The 21,328-nt window shown below is 44.0% G+C and overlaps 1 protein-coding gene across 1 annotated transcript in view; it reads left to right on the top strand.

Annotated features, from left to right (window-relative positions):
- LOC144683536 (peptidase inhibitor 16-like) overlaps window positions 1-21,328 on the top strand; it is a 697,419-nt gene that overhangs the window by 172,400 nt on the left and 503,691 nt on the right. The gene's annotated exons all lie outside the window — the stretch shown is intronic.

Genomic DNA, 21,328 nt, shown 5'->3' with positions numbered 1-21,328 from the left:
ATTCCCGGGATGCACGCCATTTCCACGATGGGCAGGCTGCAATTCACCTGCCGCACCGTCACCTCTCGGTTTCATCACGCCAAGCACCACATTTAAATTACAGCCGTGTTCAGTAATCCCAGGACTGCAGCAAAGAAGACATGGCTCCAAAAGGCAAGAAGGCTGCAGCCCTCAAGCGCCTTTTGGATGCCATGTAGATCCGCTGTGATGATCCCTACCCCCGCTCTGGCCACAGGAGGGGCAACTACATTACTACTCTGGCTTGGTAGGCAATGGCCGTGGTGGTTAGTGCCAATGTTGCACAGACGAGGTTGGCCATCCAATGCAGCTAGAGGATGAATGATCTCATTCATGCAGCCAGGGTATGGCAACCATCTCATCACTCTAAACTCACACACTCAAGCTCATCACACATTCATTGGCCTCTCACTCACTGCCAGCCCAAGGGACATCACCACCTATTCTCACACACATACCCTCACATGTCCATCTGGCCTCATCTCCTCTGGAGACTGCCCCCTCCGCCCTCACCATCTTGAGGCCACTTCCACAGATCAACATGTGCCCCCACACACACACTGGGATACTCTCCTTCCCCAGTACAGCTCTCATCCTGCAGCCTCTTCCCTTGTCTGAGGCCACTTCTCCCACTTCCCCGAGCTGGACCTTGCCCTGCAGCCATTGAAAAGCCACCTACATATGGCTGACCTGGTAGGTAGAGACCTACTCGTGAGCCCCCCCTAAAAGTGACGTGGTGCTGTCTGTGAAGCCTGGCACTGATGACCGCGAGTGCTGACCGAAGCAAGATAGGCAAACAAACCTTGAAGTCTCGAATGAAGTGCAGCCTGCCAAGTGCCCGCCTTATATATGCCGTTATGAAACATGTTGGCGTGTTTTCCCTCTGACGTGTGTAGACGATCCAGCGGGGGGGATGAGTCTGGCGGGCTGGCCTTATAATGATATGCTGATGCATTACAATGAGGTCCCCGACGTCCGATAGCAGGGAAAGCGGCCCACCATTGGTGGGCGGAGCGGATGATTGCAAACTGGTTTCACAACGTCGTGAAACTGATTTTTGGCCTTCTCGCCATATAGTCCACTCACGCCACCGAACATGCCCGATGCCGGCAGGCACAGAAAATCCCGGCAGTTGGTGATTAGCTGTGCTGCTTTAGTGCTATTCTTCCTAAGTTGTATTCTAAATAGAAGTGCAGGGAAATGTGGAGGAAGCTAGCAAAGGTGACACTCACATGCTGGACTTCCAAATTTATCATGTAATTGGAGGGAAATGTGGGCTATTAACTATGTAAGGGAACAATATTGATGATCATTAGGGGAGGAATAAACAGAGAGTTGTAAAAAAAAAGTAACCACAGGGAAACATACATGTATTATTCATTTGACTAGAAAGTTCACAAAAGGAAACAAATTAAAAAGAATGGACAGAGCCAAAATTCTTCATTACCAAGAAAGTAAATTAAAAGTACACAAATTGATAAGGGCACTTTACAGACTTAGGAATTATTTTTGATAAGAGTAAACATGAGCAATTAACTAAACCAATGGGGATGAATTAATTTATTCTAACCTGAAATAAACGTGAATTTGGAAAGTTGATTAAATTATTATAACATTTTGTTAAGTGGTGAAAATATGCAACTGGTATTTGAGCTCTGCACATAATGTATACTGCCATTTTAGTTCCTAGAAACATAATGGAAATCCAAAATCAAGCTGGTCTGGCAGTGAAGCTATTTCTTTTCCTTATATTTTAAAATTTATAAATGTATAATGGCAGAATCCCTGTGAATGATTCATATTTCAATTAAGAGTTGCAGGTTTCAAGAATTGTACTTTTCCTTACACAGTTCTAATGAGTTTGCAAATTCTTATTGTAATGCTTTTCACATAGCTAAAATTAGAAATGAAGTATTTAATGAAATGCAGTTTCCAAAGGATTGACCTTGTTACAAGTTTGTCGTTTTACTCAGAGTCGCTGCAGGAATTAAGTCACATATTATATATGCACTAACCCACAAATTATTGCCTGCTTGTTCAGATCCAATTTAATTTCTTGGTGTGAAGGTTACTTTCCCGTTTTATCCATGAAGATTATGAATTTTACCATGCAAGTAATGGGTCAGGAAGAGGTCCAAAACCCAGCAAAAGAGAGAAATAGGTTTGAAAGCAAGAACATTGGATGAGAGCGACAATAAAATAAGAATGATTGGGACAGAGAAAAAGAAAATAGAACAGTGTGCAGGACTGGAGTTGAGAGGCACAGAGATGGGATAGGGTGAAGGACAGAGTAAAGTACAGAAGGAAAAGAATGGTTGAAGAGAAGGAGCTAGAATGAGTGAGTGGAAGACGTGTAGAGAGAGATAGAATGGTGTGGAGAAGAGGAAAGAGTATGGAGATGATAGGTAAAGAATAGGTAAAACTATTGAGTACCTTAGTATACTTAACACATCCAATGTAACATAAACCATTTCAGACTATGAAATCTTTCTGCTTATTTCAATCTTGACAGCTAATATAATCGCCTATATTTATAATGGGTTATAGAGCAACATTTATTCTTTTATTTCTTTCAAGCATAGTCCCCCCCCATTCATTAAAATTATGAGGCTCACTCTTCGTTGTACGAGTGGCATTGAACAGTTTTGCATTTGTTCTGGTATCTTATGGTCAGAGTGATTGTTTTTTGCCATTCCATTAACAAACACAAGCCATTATTTATGTTTATTCCTTCAATGCTTTAAAATCCAATGTCACATTTACAGTTATACATGTACTCAATAAAAACCTGCATCTGGGTAGTCCTCTATACGTGCAAATTGACACAAATATAACAAATGCATTTGAATTATAAACGTAAATTACATTCACTTGCAATATATTCACTTCATGACTAATATGGCTCACACTAATAAAGTGGGAAAAATGGATGAGTTAGTAATAAGAGGACTAGTTCCTGATATTTTCAAAGCTACAATTATTAGTAATTTATATATTGAATTAGCTAATTGTGCCGAACATGAATTTGCTTCAAATTTATCTTAATAGCTTCATACAAACGTCTATTGCTGTGGCTGCTTCTCCTTCAAGGATACTGGCAGAGAACTCTTGCTTGAAGAATGAAAGTATCACTGCAAAAGCATTTGTATCTGGTTTATGTCCTAATACGCAGAAGTTTGATGTGAGGACAGATTAATATATTAAGAAATAACATTCTTTCCAGTTGCAGCTATTGAAACAAGAAAATACCGAGGGTGTATTATAAAATATGTCTAGCTTACATTGCACATACCTAATTGTAAACATTTCAGATAACATGCAATTTAAACAATAGCGACTGATTTTCAAGGGGATTGTTAAGAACAGTTAAAAGTAATGTGAACAGAGGTAACATGAGAAATGGGTACAATTTTAAGACATGGGGCATCCTTGGCATTATCACATCACAAATTTTTAAGATAATTTCAGATAATGTAAGATTAACCATTTAAACCATAGTAATATTGATTTAAGAATGATGATTATTGGTAATTCATTAACGCAAGTACAAAAAGAAATTTTTGCTTCAGTTTTTTTCTCCTTATAAGCTGTATAAACTCACATCCTCTATTAGCCAGGAGACTGGGACAGTCTTAACTGTGGATTCTCTGGGGCTGGTGTTGCTGATGGTGAGGAGACATAATTCAGATGGACAGAAGAATAAACCAGAGAAATCGATTTCAGATGATGGCCAGCTTCCAGAATGAAATCAATATATAGACAACACACTAAACAAACCGGGTGACAAATGTAGCTACTAATCATGCAACAACCTTTGCCTCTATTTTTTGACCTTGGCTGAAAATCTCAGCTGATGTTTAGTTACTCGTGTCTCCACCTAACATTGGCAGGGATTTTCCACTCGCGTTTGCGATGGGTGTGTTTGGCGGTGTGAGCAGAAAGTATCGTGGGACGGCCCTAGTGGCCTTTCCCGGTGACGTAAATCCAGGATGCAATTATCCCATCCCACAGTCAGTGGCGGGCCGCGTTTTCTGCCGTCCAACGTTGGGAACTTAATTTTAATGCATTTGCACCTCATTATTGTGCCTGCATGCCGGAATCATCCCTGCATGACAAATTTAATTCCCACGCCAGCGTGACTTCAGAGTGGCGTGGTTTATGGCTGCCTTTAAAAGGCGTGCACCTCGTAAGCTGAACTTCAGGGGAACTCGGAGCTGGGTGCACACAACCTTGAGCAGCGCATGCGTGGATCACCCATAGGACTTCAAGGCACATTTGGGGGGTGGGATGGGGGGCTTGGGGTGCACAGGCAAGTAGGCAAGTCACTTTTTCCTGACCGGCTTTCCATGCGGTGCTGGGGCAAGAGCTCCAGTATAGATGGGGCTGGGGTGGGTGGGGTCAAGGCAGCACAGACTGATGGAAGTCCACAAGCATATGGGGGAGGGGGGTGCTGGTGAGGAAGCAGCCACACACTTGGAAAAGCTTCTCAAAAGTAAGCATTCTTCTGCAGCTGAGGCCATTCAGCAGTAGCTCCATTGACATGCTTGGAGTTGGCCTCTGAAGAATTTTTGCCCACTCAAGCAACACAAAAACATGAATGTGCCACCAAATACTCCAAACATTTCCATCCCACGGGTGCAGACTCCAAATTAACATTTGTTTTAGGGGGCTGCAGAACAATTGGATGACTGGGCAAGTGGTAGAATCCTCTTGCGAAAGGTGGGCATGGAACAGTCACAGATGGACGTGCTCAGAGCCCCTTGCAATGTATTTATTCAGGCTTGGACCAGTAACTCTCATGGTTCAAGCTAACAATGCAGCCTGGCAGTGCAGGTGAAGATAATGCCTGCACCTGAGCTGAGAGCACAGCAGGCGTCGAGTGGCTGAAACTGCTGCCAATCGGTCAAGTGGAGTGGGGCAGAGGTGGATGGGGTTTCAGACAGCCAGGAAGTGCACTAAACACTGCCCATGCAAGTGGCGGCCAGCACTCTCCACCATGTGTGAAGGGGCCTTGAGATGCAGCGGAAGCTGTAGACTTAAACAAGAGAGGTCCTTGGGACACATATGCTAACCCACGCGTCTCTCACTTTGATCCTGCAGGAGAAGAGCATCAGGATCATGGAGCCTGGCAATCTGGCTGTATGCTGCCTCATGGCTTACAGGGAGAAGAGAAGAAGGAGAAGATTATGATGGAGGCACCTGGCTCAGCAAAGGGAGGAGCCAAGATGAAGGGGCGGCAGGGTCTCCTCTGGACCCAGGGTCTATAGACAGTGCTTGTCATTCCTGCAGATGAGTTAGAACCAGTGTCGCCAAAGACTGCGCATGTCTAGGGAACTGGTCAATCACATATGCCACCTTCTGTAGGATTTAGCACCATGGGGACTTGGAGGACATCCACTGCCAGTGGCTGCAAAAGTGACTGCGGTGCTCAATTTTTATGCCAGTGGCTCCTTCCAGGGCTCCACAGGTGACCTCTGTGGGATATCGCAAGCCTTGACACACAAATGTATCCAGGAGGTCATGGACGCCATTTTTGTGAAGGCACAGAACTTTGTGCATTTTAACCGGGGTCAGGCAAGCCGGGAAGGAAGAGCACTGGGATTTGCCCAGATCTCTGGTTTTCCACAGGTGCAGGGTGCCATCGACTGCACTCATGTGGTGCTTAGATCTCTGTGCCAACAAGCAGTCAACTACTTCAACCACAAGGGCTTCCACTCGCTGAATGTTCAGCTGGTGTGCGACCACCACAAACACATCCTACAGGTCTGCGCACGATTCCCAGGGACCGTCCACAACTCCTATATCCTTAGCAGGTCTCAAATCCCTAGAATCTTCCAGAGTCCACAGAGGCTGCAGGGTTGGCTCCTCTGGACAAGGGCTACCTACAGAGGACGTGGCTGTTAATGCCAATGCGGGGCCTCAGACTGCAGCAGAGAGACGGTATAACGAGGCTCATGCTGTGACCCAGCCTTTGGTGGAGCACACATAGACATCTTGAAAATGAGATTCCGGTGCTGCGACATGTCTGGTGGAGTACTCCAGTACAGTCCCTAGAGCATGTCATGCATCATCGTAGCTTGCTGCATGCTACACGACCTGGCGACGCAATGGGGGAGGACCTGGCTGAGGAGGAGATGGAAGAGTTGCACGTCTCATCTGAAGAGGAAGATGTCAAAGGGGATGAGGGTGATGAGGTCCTGGAAGGCGAGGATGCCGGCGATGAGGCCATCTCACTGGCCAGACGAGGCATTTGCGCTTGTGAGGCCCTCATAGCCGCAAGATTTGCGGAGGATGATGACGCGATGCAGGACGCTCCTGATTTCCTTACATTGCATCTGTGAACGTCTGACCCCTGTCTGTCTGACAGCAGCTTGCTTGCATTCTGAGAATGGGGTCGTATCATGGAGACGCAGCGGTGATACTTTAGTAGCACCTGATCCTTTGCCAGTCTTCATCACCTGTCCCCTTCAGGACCACGCTCTCACCGCGACACAGGTGCTGAAAAGATGTGGAGCCAGCTCCACCTCAAAGGTGCTGAGAGCACACAGAGAAAATCATGGATCTCTATGACGCCTGCCCACGACATTCTTGCAGCAATGACAAGCCACATAGAGGTGCAGACATCACTAATATGTCGAGTGACTGTGAAGCCAGAAAGTCACTTTGTTCCAAAGGTTACACACTACACACGGAAGAAGCCCTGGACTGAGACACTTGCCTTCATCTTGTGCAGGAACCAAGGTTTCACATCTGAATGACACAAATGCTGCTCATCATAACAAGGAGCCATAGATAAGGAGACATTCTTGGGAGTTTATTTACATTGTGAACATTATGTACAAGTGATTAACACCCACGCCCAGGCTGTGCAACGACATCTTCTTAACATTCCTAACCCTGCCACTATGTCTTGGTGCTCCCCCGACATCCACAGCGGAGGTGGGGGCATCCTGCTGACTTCTACACCCTATCGTGATGACCTTGATGGGCATCCTCTGCAGGGCCAAGAACTGGAGGGTTCCGGCCTGCTTTCGGGGTACTGTGGTTTGGCAGTGGCTCACTCTTCGGCTTGTGGAGCCGGAGCCGTTGGGATCACAGGAAGAGGGGAATCGGGTGCACCAAACACCCCTGGAATCACCTGGGTGGATAGCCTGGGGTGTGCACCTGCTGATCTTCCTCCTTATGAGTGTACAAGGGCCCCTGGCTGACTCCTTGAGAGGAAGGGGCAGCTAGAATGATTTGGAGGTGCCCCGCCCCCTCTCGCATTGACATTGGTGGATGCAAGCAAGTGCCTCAGTGATGAAGTGCAGCTCCTGCAGCAGTGCAGGACCAATGTCCTGGGCCAAGATCTCCATGGCAGCCGCCATCCTACCAGTGTCGACCTTGGTGCGTTGGCATGTCGGCGCTATCATCTCAGCCTGAAGGCGGGCGGACTCCTCCATCGTGCCTTGCAATCTGAGGATTGAAGCAGACAGCCCTTCCTGGTTGTTCTGGAGTTTGTCTTTGCAGCTGCAGCAGCTGAGGTGGAACTGAGTCCAGAGGCTCATCATCTGACACGGACTCAGCAGATTTCTGGCCTCCAGTAGTCCTCCGTGTGCCGGCACTCTTGGATTTCCCTGCCTCTGCCTGCTGTGGATCAGACAGTACAGTGTGTACACTTGACTGTGACGCCAAGGATAATCTAGAACTAGCTTCCACAGGGGTGTGGGTCACTGTGCTGGTGGAGGGTGTGGTAAGCAATGTGACGGGTCTTCAATGTCAGTGTCTGTGGATTCCTCTTCCAAAGTGTCCTCGGGACTGGAGTCAATGACCTGGCTTGTGGCCACTGTCAGCTGCTTCCCGGGTGTGCCTGTGAGAGAGAAGAGAGTTAATTGGTGCATGGCTGGGGATTGTGAAACAGGAGACATCACACAGTATGGTTGTCTGATGGATGTTATAGTGCAGGATCCTCACTTGGTTGAGCACTGCCGAACTCATCCTCTGCGCATGAGCAACCCAAATCCTCACCAGCCTTACTTTCAAAGGCGTGAGGGCCTTCACTTTGGGCATGCCCACCACCCATCCCCCCTTCCCACCACCCACCACCTCCCCCCCCCACCCACACCCCTCCCACCACCCGGTATGGGACATCTCCGTTTTGTTGTGGGCTAGCCTATCCTGCATGGAGACAGTTGGAGGGATGCCTGCCAGGCCAGATGAGAAGGGTGTCTGGCATGTGTGGAGTGTGAGTGGTGCCATGGATGGCATGGGGACATGATGGGCAGGGGTGATGAGGATATTTGTGAACAAATGAGTGGTGATGTCCCTTGAGCAGCGAGTACAAACCCTAAGGATTTGTGATGGGTTTGTGAATTCAGACCGATGAGAAGAATGACATCGCCTGGTGGAAAGGAGTTCACAGCAGGCTTCCACTGCATTCAGCAGGCGCCCCAGAGAGGTGTCACTAAATTTGGGGCCATCTGTCTTCTTTGCATTTGGGGCTATCTGTCGCCTGGAGCAGTCCTGGTCTGTAGACATGAAGTAGGCTGCACTCTGGTATGCATTAAATATGGTGCTCTGAGTGAGGGAGCATTAAGGTCATGGCATGGCAGGCAGCTCCAAGCCTGCCCACCAGTGATCCGGCATGTTTCCTGTGCATGCATTATCAATGAGATGGGACCCGGAAAGCGGACGATACGGTGTACAAATCTGCCATTGTGGCCGGCAGGAAAAATATCTTTTTTTACGTGCGCTGAGCGCAATTCAGGGAAAATTTAGGGAAAGTTTATTACAATTGGTGACAGGAATAAATAGCTCCTATGCTGCACCTCGCCTCTTGGATGTGAGTATTTTGATTTTTAAGGGAAGAAAGGAAAGTATACTCACCAGTAATGCTGTCTTCAGCAGAATTGACCTGTACGACTCATCCATCGAGGACTGGAGTCAGTACATAGAGCGCTTAGGTATCTACTTTGTGGCAGATGAAGTAATGGCAGAGGAGAAACATAAGAAAATTCTCCTAATTGTCTGCAGGAGCAAAATGTATAACCTAATCTGTAGGCTAACAGCTTCAAGAGCGCCAAATTCCAGATCCTTCAACATTCCTCGTGAAGGCACATTTTCAGCCCAAACCATCGGTGATCATGCAACGATTCAAGTTCAGTTCTAGAGTAAGGTCCTCTGGTGAGTCGATTGCAATGTACATCGGTGAAGCTAAAACAGTTAACGGAGCACTGTGACTTCAGTGATACTTTAAAGGACATGTTGCAAGATCGTTTGGCTTGCAGCGTACACGACAACGTCATTCAGCGCTCTTTACTTGCAGAAGTGGAGTTAGACCTGAAGCGTGCCATGGAGATAGCACAAGCAATGGAGAGTATTGAGAGGGACTCGCAGGCTTTGCAGAGTGTGCAACAAGGCGCCGTTCTTCAGTTAGGGCGGGAGCCTGCCGCCGGGTGTGGCACAAAAACCAGGGAGACAACCGCGAAGCGGGACACGTTCCTTCCTGCTCGAAAAATAAAAAGAAATACTGGAAGCAGCTCACCAGTAATCCAGAAATTAAAGTGTTACCGACGTGGGGGTAATCATGTACCAGGAACCTGCAGATTTAAAGAGTCAGAATGCCACTAATGTCACAAAAAAATGTTATAAAACAATGCAGGGTGAGATCAAGACAACCATTCAGACAACAGGCCAAGTTGAATGAAGTGCACAATGTAAATGAACCAGAAGCTGCTGAGACTGATACCTATTCCCTATACAATCTCAAGGCAAGGAAAACAAAGAAAAAAGGAAAACTGAACCAATCATCATCAACTTTCAAGTAAATGGGAAGCCTCTGGTCATAGAAGTTGATACAGGAGCATCGACCACAGTGGTGTAGGAACACATTTTTGAATACCTCAGGGAAGGTACCCAGCCATTGAGTTTGGAGCAAACCATGGCTCAGTTAAAAACATACACTGGAGGGGCAATACAGGTGAAAGGCATTGCCTCTGTACCTGTATCCTACAGGCAACAGACAGCCCAGCTGCCAGTAATTGTTATAACTGGTGAAGGACCTAGTCTTCTGGTCCATGATTGGTTGAAAGAAATTAAACTCAACTGGTCAGGAATTTTTCAAGTCAGAACAGGAGAAATTCCTGAGTTGTTAAAAAAGTATAACAGAGTATTCCGGGATGAGTTGGGAAAAATGAAAGGCCTGCAGGCTAAAATATACGTGGATTCTGAAGCAACACCCTGTTTTTTTAAGGTAAGACCTGTGCCTTACGCTCTAAAGGAAAAGGTGGATGCAGAATTGTGCCACCTGGAGAAGTTGGGAATAATCCAGACAGTCCAATTTTCAAAATGGGCAGCACCCATAGTCCCTGTGATGAAACCAGATCAAACCATTCGCAACTGCAGAGATTACAAATTAACCATGAACAAGGATGCTAAATTAAACACATACCCAATCCCAAGGATTGAAGGCCTGAATGCTAAACTTGCAGTAGGAAGATCCTACACTAAACTGGACATGAACCATGCATACCAACAGTTAGAGCTAGACAACACATCTAGAGTGTATGCTACCATAAAAACGCACAAGGGCCTGTACCAATATACACGCCTCCCCTTTAGTATATCATCTACCTGTGCGATTTTCCAAAAACCATGGGAAGTCTACTACAAGGCCTTCCCCATGTTATACTGTACCCGGATGACGTCCTGATCACAGGATCAACAGAAGCAGAACATTTGGTCAGCCTAGAAGAGGTTTTGGGGAGATTTTTGGAGGCTGGCATGCGTTTGAAAAAAGAGAAGTGCACTTTCCAAGCGGCTAAAGTCATGTATTTGGGTCATTGAGTGGATTCCCAAGGGTTGCATCCATTAGAGAAGAAAGTTAGGGCAATCAAGGAAGTGCCTTCTCCTACCAATGTCACTGAGTTCAAGTCTTTTTTGGGCATGATAAATTATTATGGTTGTTTCTTGCCTACTCTATCTAGCCGATTTACATTTATTATTGAAGAAGAACCACAGATGGTCCTGGAAGGCACAGCAAGAGAAAGTCTTCATAAAAGTCAAGAAACTTTTACACTTGTCTGCTAGTACACTATGACCCATCAAAGGAATTAATACTAACTTGTGATGCATCTCCCTACGGAGTGGGAGTGGTATTGTCACACAAGATGGAGGATCGACCTGAAAGGTCAATAGGATATGTCTCCAGAACCCTTTCTGCAGCCGAGAAAGGTTGCTCACAATATGAAAAAGAAGGCTTATCGGTCATGTTTGGAGTAAAGAAGTTCTATCAATATTTGCATGATTGACACTTCACCATAGTGTCAGATCACAAACCACTGTTGGGTTTGTTTAGTGAAGATAAGGCAATACCACTGATAGCCTCTGCTAGAATTTAAAGATGGGCTTTAATTTTGTCAGCAAATGAGTACACTTTTATGCATTGTCCGGGTGTGCACATAGCAAATGCAGACGCCCTCAGTCGTCTTCCTTTACCAGATAGCATTACATATGCTCCGATACCTCAAGAAGCTGTACTTGTGTTGAATTTCCTGGACTCCTCACCGGTCTATGCGAAGCAGATGAAGAATTGGACAAACTGGGATCCAATTTTATCAAGAGTCTGAGAACAGGTATTGCAAGGATAGTCAAATGCACAAGTCTCCAAAGAATTAAAGCCATTCTATGTTCGTAAATCTGAACTAAGTTGTCAAGATGGTATCTTGTTATGGGGGCCAAGAGTCGTTGTCCCTTTGCGAGGAAGAAAACCACTATTGACAGAGCTTCATAGTGCAAATCCTGGTATTTTGAAAATGAAGATGCTCACACAAAGTTATATCTGGTGGCCAGATATAGACAGTAATATAGACTATCTCCAGTGTCAGGAACAGCATAAGTTGTCAGTTTCAGCCCCACTGCATCCGTGTTTGTGGCCTGGTTGACCTACACCTTCGTACAAGATTGAGTCTAGTATCCCCTAACTTAGAGGGGAAGGTGGAGAAAAACCAGAGCAGTCAGAAAGTGAATCATGATATTCACAGTAAAGTTTGGAAATTTAATGTGGGGGACATAGTCTTTGTGCAAAATTTTGCAACTGGACCAAGATGGGTTGCTGGTACAATCGTCTCTGAAACAGAACCTTTGTCATACAAAGTGGATGTGGAAAACAGGATTGTTAGGAAACATGTGGATCATCTAAGAAGTAGAGAGACACTCCAACAAACAGTTACTCCACCTGAAATTGAAGTTGAACCTTTGATCCCTGAGGTGCCAGATTGACATAGAGTAGACATGTCTGATGTCTCTGTTGAAGTAAATAACTCTGAACTGCCATTGTCTAAGGATGTCCCTGATGCTGTAGTTCCTGGTCAAGTTGATCCAATGGAAGAATTTCAAATCATAGAGTTGCATCGCTCTACCCGAATCAGGAAACCACCTCAGAGACTTAATCTATAATTGCATGAACTGTATGTATTTGTATATGTTATGGGTTAAGATATGCTTATAAATAAGGGATGTAAGACAAAGTTAAAGGGGGAGGGATATAGTAATTGTAAATTAAACCTTTCATACTGTTATGGGGATCATGTGACTGCACAGACGAATCAGCCCTAAGCACAGGTAATCTTAGGGTGGAGCTTTCTAGCCTTGGTTTCGGTACAAGCATGTAGCTTCATCAGGAACTCTGTAAATAAAATTTACTGTTTATTATAAGAAACCTGGCCAGTACACCAAGTTTATTACAGTGGGTTCTTGAAACTTGGAGGCCAATCATTGCATTAGCGATTTGCTTTGCTACAAAAATTAAGATAACATTTACAATTGCAAGAAGCACATTTAGTTGACAAAGAGTTATTGTTTTGGACCAACCTGGTGAAAGATCATGAATTTGGATAAATTAAAATGTTGCCAAGTACAACTATAGCATCAACTTTAAACAAATGTTAGTTACCCTGGCAACCACACAGACAAGTCCATTATTCTGCACAGTACTTTACAACACGCTAAAAGCAAATACTGAATGTTGGATTGCTTTCTTGTTCTAACTTGTCTCGTTATTTAAGCACCAGAGTACTCACAGATACGATTGTAAAAATGCAGGGTTAGGTCTCTACTGAGACATCATACTTCATGATTCCTGTAAGCGTGTCCACAAGCAGTGACTTGTTCACACATCAATATAATGTCCTTTGATCATAACATTTCATGCATACTATCAATAAATCATATTGAAGCAAAGATACATGCAGGTTTCAATACAGATATAACAAATTAATTGTGGTTAAACCAAGATTCATACGCACAGTTAAACTGCATTTTGTCCTTCTCAATCCCTGCCAATTATCCCATTATCATGGTTACTTTGCTTTAGCTAGCTCAGTACCATTTATCATAAACAACAGGGATCAGATAGGCATATTCCAGATACAGGCATTGCTGAGTACTTACTTTTGGACTTTGCATCATCCACTTTATCTGTGGAGATGGCTGTTCCCATCATCTCATATAGAAGACATGTTTCATATCCCAGCAGAAAGTAATTTAACTCATTGTCTGTTGGTCCTAATTCAATGTGTGTTGGTCCTACAGTCTATCTTGTTCCCAGGCTGACAGCAAAATTCTACAAGTAAAGATTCGAGAACAAAGTATTCTTTTCTTTCCTCTCCATCTGTTACAAAAACTGTTCCCTCCAGTGGATAATTTCATTGCCACTATGAGCTGAGCAATATAGAGACCAGGCAGGTTTCAGGCTGAATTCCTAGTCTGTGTTGTTACCTGATCGGGGTACTAGCAAGCCTTGTTCCTATCACCTCAAAGTGAAAATTGATTTATTTATTCATTGGTTAGGTCAAAAATGTAATTACACTATACTTGTACCCATTGATTACACCTGGATCATTTCTCTACATGCTTCTATCATACTCTCTTATTGTGTATTCTGGGGTTGTTTTTGATTTGAAATTTAGATCAGCTAGCAACATTCCGCCCAGCCAATGGTGTTGAAAGGATGCCCAATTCATTTAATTTAAGTGTGATTGGCATTAGTGAGCCAGCTGGGTTCTTACACAATCCAACAGTTACATGGTCCTTTTTCACTAATATTAATCTTTTTATTTTTGAAAACTGAATTCAAATTCTCATCATGGGATTTGAACTAGCATTCTTTGGTTTATTAGTCTAGACTAGTTATTACACTACCATGCAATAGCCAACAACAGTGGAGAGAGTTGATAGTGTATGCCAATACCACACACACTGGTTGGAATCTTGTGCTGCTTCTGGGAGTGGGAAGCAAGGCGGGCAGGGGAACTTAATTGAGTGGGAGGCCAAAAATCAGCTTCCCAACAGTGGGGTGAGCTTTTGCTTTTAAGTTCAGGGAAGCTTGAAGACAAACATCGGGAAGTGCATTTGCATGCACATGAATGCCATGAATGCTCATTAAAGACCCAGCTCGCCAGAATTAAGTTCTCCTTTCCAATTTAGTTATTGGCGAGTGAGCAATATGCGCCTTCAGATTCATGACTGCCTATAAATGGTGTGTAGCAATGAGGTAGTCAACTTGCAGGAGTTGGAGTGAATAGCCACTGTGATTTTTTCCTTTGGGGAGCTTTGTTCTATGTGGCGATAATCAGATCCTGACAGTCTAAGGCACATGGGGCAGGGACACTGGCTTAGGGAGGGAGGGAGTCCGGGCAGGGGCAGAGCCAGGGAGGGAAGGCAAGGGTGCAGGGCTGTGGGAGAGAGGGAAGGGCATTGCATGTTGCACGTGGGAGTCCTGTGAAAGAAGACAAAACAGATGGTGTGGATAATGGGAGGGGTCAAAATCTGGGTGGGGATAGGGACAGTAACGGGGGTAGACTCAGGGGGGAGAGAAGGCAGGTGGAGGTTATAGGCTCAAGGATAATGGGGGGTAGTTTCATGGGTAACCGAGGGGAGAAGAATGGTTATATTGGGTAGGTCAAGGGTGATGAGGGGAGGTTGGTTGGTAACAGTGGGAGAGTAGAAGGTGGTGGAGCATGTCTGGAAAGTTACGCGCACCATTTTCTTAAGGTTCTTCTTCACAACACAGTCGCTCTGTACGTGTGAATCCTCAAAATGGGAGCAGGGTCTTTTCAGGTGGGTGGAGTTAAAGGTGAGCACAATTGGCTGGCTAAAGGAAAACCCTAATAATTATGAGCCAACTGCATGAAAACCACGCTCAGGTGTGTTCTCCTCTCTATGGCGAAGCCACACATGAAACCAGGTTTACTCCTTGCCTCATGGGTCTCAAAACATCGAGATCCCAGAAAGGTCAGGAGCTGCAGTAAAGTCTGAGGTGAAGGGCAACTCAAGTTTCCCAAGTCATGGTGGAGTGGGGGTGGGAGGTTGCATGGGGGGAAAGATGGAGGGAGGGAGGGAGGCAGGTATTAGCTCCATGGATCCCGAGGGGGGTTGAGGAAACAATCACAATGTGCTGAGTTAGAACTTCGAGGGCCCCTGGTAGATGGGCATGGGTGACAATGGGGTCAATGTTTCGTCTATGATGGCAAGGCAAGCGTCTCTCAAAAATGTCTGGAGGGTAATAGATGGAAGCCCAATGGTAGTTGAGGAAGGGGGCACGGATATGGTTTTCATTGCTTCGGCCAATGCTACAGTCTCCATGCATGTGAACGAGAGGAGAACTCATCTGTGGCCCTCCGGGATGGGCTTCACCATGGTGGGATGGGGGGATGCCAGGGGTAGACCTATGCTAGCTACAGGGGTTCCTGTGGGTTGAAATGCTCAGGGCCGGAGAGACAGCTTTGAAGAATATGCTGACTAGATAGACCACTGTAATTTGTCCACAGATCACTTCATGTATAGGTGATGCTAGCTCCAGTCAACCCTGTACTTCTACTAGTTATGGTCCAGCAGATGAGGAAGCAGTGGAGGTGTTGACATCCTGCCCACCTCCGCTGCAAGATTCACTGTGTTCCTCGTGCATGCATATCCCATGAGCTGACCAGCACGAGATTGCGCATGGCCAGCCGTCCCACCCCGAGCAGAAATCATTCTCACTTCCATCTCCCACCTCCCAACTTACACTTCCGGCCGGAAGATTCTGCCCATTGTACCTAGTAGCTGGGAGCAATGCTGGAAGAAATTTGTGACCTCATCTAACCTCCCAAGATAAGGTTCCCGTTCACATCTCTCTTACTCTTGGCACAGCCCTGACTCATGTTACTAGAATTCTTCCCTTCCTGTTCCTGCTATCCATTGCCTTTCCTCCAATGGGAATCTTCACTGCACCTGCTTCTGCTTGCACTTACACATTGAGAACCATGTTGATGTCCTCACAACTACTTCCCCTTCTGGTCACATTTGCTGCCTCTTCCTCTCTCATCTATTCTAGGCTTCACGTATCTTCAAAGCCTTCATCTGTGCACATACTAACCACTCCTTCCAAGCACCAGCACAGAAATTGACAGCTGGATTAGCAAGGTCTTCATGGGTTATTCACTGAACACAAGTAACTCATTGTGCAACTAGCTAAGAGACTAGTGAAAAAATGGTATACAAAATATATATTATTGTGTATTAGTCTTGGAATTAAATACCAGTTGTAGATACATCACTGGCATTTGAGGAAAATTGTTATAAAAACAATTGACTGGGCAATCAAGTGTAGATGTTTATTCAATGCTCAGTGGTTTCAGACTGGGTGGAGGCCAACATACTAATCATTGAAACACAATTGTGAAAGCTTTTCTTTTCTTTATGAACTCAGCCAATGGCTGGACCAAGCTATCATAGCAAAAACCATTAAGAGTTTTGTCTCACTTTTGTGTTAAATGCTACAAAGATGTGGTAGTGTGTTTCTTTTGTGCCTACATGAAGACAGTTGCAAGTATGAGAGGAATGTAGGAATAAAAAATATAGAATACTGATTCTTACATCTGATTTTTCAAGAAATATCATTTGATGGTACCTAATTGCAGAAATTTATAGAGGGTGTGGTTCGTTGCCCCCATGAGTTATCATTACTTGAAATTGGGGAGGTGCATGAGATTGTACAATTTAATGTATAGGTTGAGCATTAACAGACCTTGCAGTATTTTCTTGTTCTTCTATTTGTATGTTTGTATGAACAAAACACTGCGATCAGATAGCTAAAACAGGAATTTATACAAGACAAAACATCAAATTGTTCTTATCCTAGATCAACTTGATGAGCATATCGACAAACCAAGGTCAGCTTGGAAAGTTTGAAAGATATGATGGGACAGGGCATGATGCCAAGGACAAACTGTATGCCTGTAAGATACTTACATAGTACACTTAGTCAACTAAGAAGAAAGTCAGCATTATCTTAACATTTTACTGTTTAGCAATCCAGTTTTAGGCTATGGCACTATACTCAACAAAAGGAATATATGCTTTCAAAGGTCAAAAAGTAAACAAATTTATAAAATGGCACCTTTTTGAGGAAATCTGAGGCAATAGCTAGGATTCAAATTGCATAATTGCTCATAATTAACATTAGTTAAGGATCATGAAGAATCAAATAATTAAGTGGCAATTTATATTTCATATCCAACTTTTATCTTCTTCCTGAATGGATTGACTCTTGCCCATCACCCAAGATTAAGACCAATTAGTACCAGCAGGCAGAGTGCACCTGCCTCACACTCTGACAGCTGGTGCAGAAAGATCATTTCTTATTTTCTTTCTCCCTTTGAGCCATTTGGCGCAGTCTACCAGTTCTGAGAGGGCAGAAAATCACCTGACTTCCATATTGAGCTGGGTGATAATCGGAATCTGGGGGAATCTGTGATTCCGGGGCAAGGCTTGGGTACTTGCGACAATCTGACAGTGACTCAGGAGTTTTTTTGTAGGTCCAAACTCCTACTCAACTACTCCATGGGATCTTTAATCTCCATCTGATTTACAGGAGGACAGATGACTTAGTTTATTGTCCATAGGGCAGTACCTCCAAAAATGCAGCAGTATCCCAACATTTCATCAAAGTGCAACCCTGAATTATACGTCCAAGTTCTTGAATGTTCTTGAACCCACAAGATTCTAGATCAGAGGCAACCAACTGAGCCAAGATGGCTTGCTAAAGATTTTTTTCACAGTATAAAGAAAATTGTTACCTAAAAATATATATTTTTTATTTATTCTTTCATGGGATATGGACATTGCTGGCAAGGCCACCTTTAATCCCCCATCCCTAATTGCCCTTGAGAAGGTGGTGGTGAGCCACCTTCTTGAATCACTGCAGTCCTTGTGGTGTAGGTACACACACAGCGCTGTTAGGAAGGGAGTAAAAGTATTAATAAGTAGGAAATGTCTACAAAATAATAACTACCTCTGCACTGCCTCTTATTTTTGCTATTAATGGAGCAGTTACTTTATTTCAAGCTAGAATCAATGTATAGTTGAAGCATATTGTGGGGAACTTATATTGATAATCTCTAAATAATAGTCTTCAATGCATTTTGTATAAGAATTCCATTTAAAAATTGTTCTGTATCTTACAAGATCATCAGGGCTGATTTAGTTTTTTTTTATAGTTACTCTTCATTCACAAAATAGACATAATATTCATTCATTAAAAATAAATGTCGTGAAAGATTCTGGAACATGAAGAAGCCATGGAAATATTGAAGTTTCGTTTATTTTCATATATTTCTTCAGGATTCTGTTTGAGTAAGGAGAAACTTCTAAAGACTTCACTGTCACATTCGGTAGTATATTAAGGACTTCAGAAGACGTTAAGTTCAGAGAAACTAAAGTGTTTTTTCTTCCCAGCAGTGCCTGTGTCCCAGAAGGTACACCTAGCAAATGTTTTTGTTTTAAAAAAAACAGAAAATGCTGGAAATACACAGCAGGTTTGGCAGCATCTGTGGACAGAGAAACAGACCTTTCACCAGAACAGAATATTCTTGTTTCATTGCTCTAACAGATGTGATATGTAAACTGCAACTTTAAATCCTGGTTTCAGTTTAGGTTTTAAATGCCAATTTTAAATCTCTTCTCTACCTTGATGGGCTGTCTCCAACCTTAAATCAGTGGTCAGAGTTGAAGTTGAAGTCAGGAGTTCAAAGGCAGAGTTGCTCTCATAATGCTGGCAGAAGAAAGTGAATTCCTATCAGCTGTTGTTTTGACAAAGGAATACAGTACAAATCCAAAGCAGCTGTATTTGTTGCTATACAAGGCATTGAATCAGACCTCAACTGGGGTTTTTTGTGGTCAGTTAATTTTAGAAAGGATATTGAACGTTATAGAGCAAAGCAACAAATATGATGCCAAGCATGAAGAATTTAAGTTATGAGGGAAGATTAAGGAAGCTGTGTTTTCTTCCTTAGGAAGAAACTTCAGGGTGATCTAGTTGAAGCTTCAAGATTATGAAAGGAACTAGGTGTAACTCCTTTTTTACCCAAAGTTTAATAGAGTCTAGAAAAACCAATTTACACTTATGTAGCACCTGTAATGTAACAAAATATCTCAAGCTGCTTCGTGTGAAGGAGAAAAAGAAATTTGAACATTAATCTGGAACTCAAAGAAGAGTTAGTGGAAATAACTGAAAGCAAGTTCAACAAGGGATAATAGGTGAGTGGAACTTGGTAAGGAGTGGATGAAACTGGAGGTGTTCTGCATATGCTGCAGTTTTGTGTATAGTGGAGCTTTAGAAAGCTCCTGAGGAAAGTGTTGGAGGAGTTAAGCTGGATGTGATGTAAGCTCTTGGTTGTGTTGCTTGAAGAAAACATATTGACCATGAGGGCACTGAGAGAACCCCATGGCCTTTGATTAAAGTTTTTAAGCTCTTTAACATCTACCTGATGCACTGGAACAAGAAGAAGTTTGAAGTAGGGGTGGAAACAGTTTGGTAGCAATGATTTCTCTTCCAGTCCCCACATAGTTACTTGTTTTCCTTAGCCCACTCCATTTCCTCATCTACATGCTGCCCCTTGGCAACATCATCTAAAGACATGGGGTCACTTACTTCTGTCTCTCCACTACCTTCTTGACATTTCCATTACCTCTGTGTTGTCAGGCTGCTTGTCCGACATCCAGATCTGGATAAGCCACAATCTCTTCCAGTTAAACATTGGGACACTGAGCCATCATCTTCTGACTGAACCCCATAAAACTTGTATTCTTACCACCGATTTCATCTTGTTGTCCAGCAACTGCCTAAGCTGAACCTGACTGCAACGTCAGGTACCCTATTTCACCAAGAGCTCAGCTCCTAATCCATATCCTCTACATCACAGTGACCATCATTATTTCTCCACTGTAACATTGTCTACCCTGCTTCAGCCGATATACTGCTGAAACCTCTCATCCATTCCTTTGACACCTCTAGAATCAACTATTCCAATGCCCTGAGCTGCCCCCCCCACCCCCCAATCGTTCACCACTCTCCATAAACTTTAGCTCATCCAAAACTCTGCAGCCTATATGCCATCTCACACCAGGTCCCTTTCACTCATAATCCCTGTGCGCTGACCTACATTGGCTGCAGGTTCTCCAATGCCTCAAACTTAAAATTTTCATTATTGTCTTCAAATCACTTCATTGTCTGCTTCTCCGTATAGCCTTCTCCAGCCCACCAAAATTCTACTTTGCTCCAATGTTGGCTTCCTCCGAAAAATCCTTTGCCCCACTATTGCCGACATGTTCAACCGTCTAGGCTTTTAGCACTGGAATTCCCTTAAACTCCTCTCACTCACCACCTCCTTCCTTTAAGATCTTCCCTAGAGCCCACTTTGTCAAAGCTTTTAATCACCCCTCCTAACATCTCCTCCTTTAGCACAGTGTTGAGATCAGTCTTGATCACACGTCTATGGACACTTTTCATCATTAAACGTGCTATATAAATGCAAGTTCTTGTTTTAATTTAAATAGACAGACTTGATGGTGAGCTGGATGCAGATCCTGAGTTGCAGCTCTGAGTCAAAAAGATTTTACTCTTGTCAGACTTAGCCTAAGCAATTTAGAACTATAGATCAAAATTAGATCTGGCTTGTAAAGGTTTTAGCGAGAACGGAAGAAGGCAGCATCCAAGTTTCTGTAGGAAGGTCTGTTCATCTATTATTTGATGTCAGCCTGGGAGCTGGGAGCCTGGCAGTAACAAAGAATTAAAAGATCGAGGAAAGCTGCTTGTTGTCTGTATGCTTATGAGAGCTAACCTGTAGATAAACCATTCAGGGACAGCATTTGTATAGGGACAGAGGGAGACGTTGGCTAATTGGACCAACAGGGAAAGAAAGGGCTGCTTCAAACCTCTGAGCATTTTCCTGCTCCTAAGAATCCTTTGACTTTTAATTTATTTCTGAACCATATAATTGTCATCTTTTGTTTT

Source organism: Cetorhinus maximus, chromosome 8 (genome assembly GCF_964194155.1).
Source record: "Cetorhinus maximus chromosome 8, sCetMax3.hap1.1, whole genome shotgun sequence".
Taxonomy (NCBI): domain Eukaryota; kingdom Metazoa; phylum Chordata; class Chondrichthyes; order Lamniformes; family Cetorhinidae; genus Cetorhinus; species Cetorhinus maximus.
Note: the sequence above shows the minus strand (reverse complement) of the source record. Positions and strands in the feature narration are given on the sequence as shown.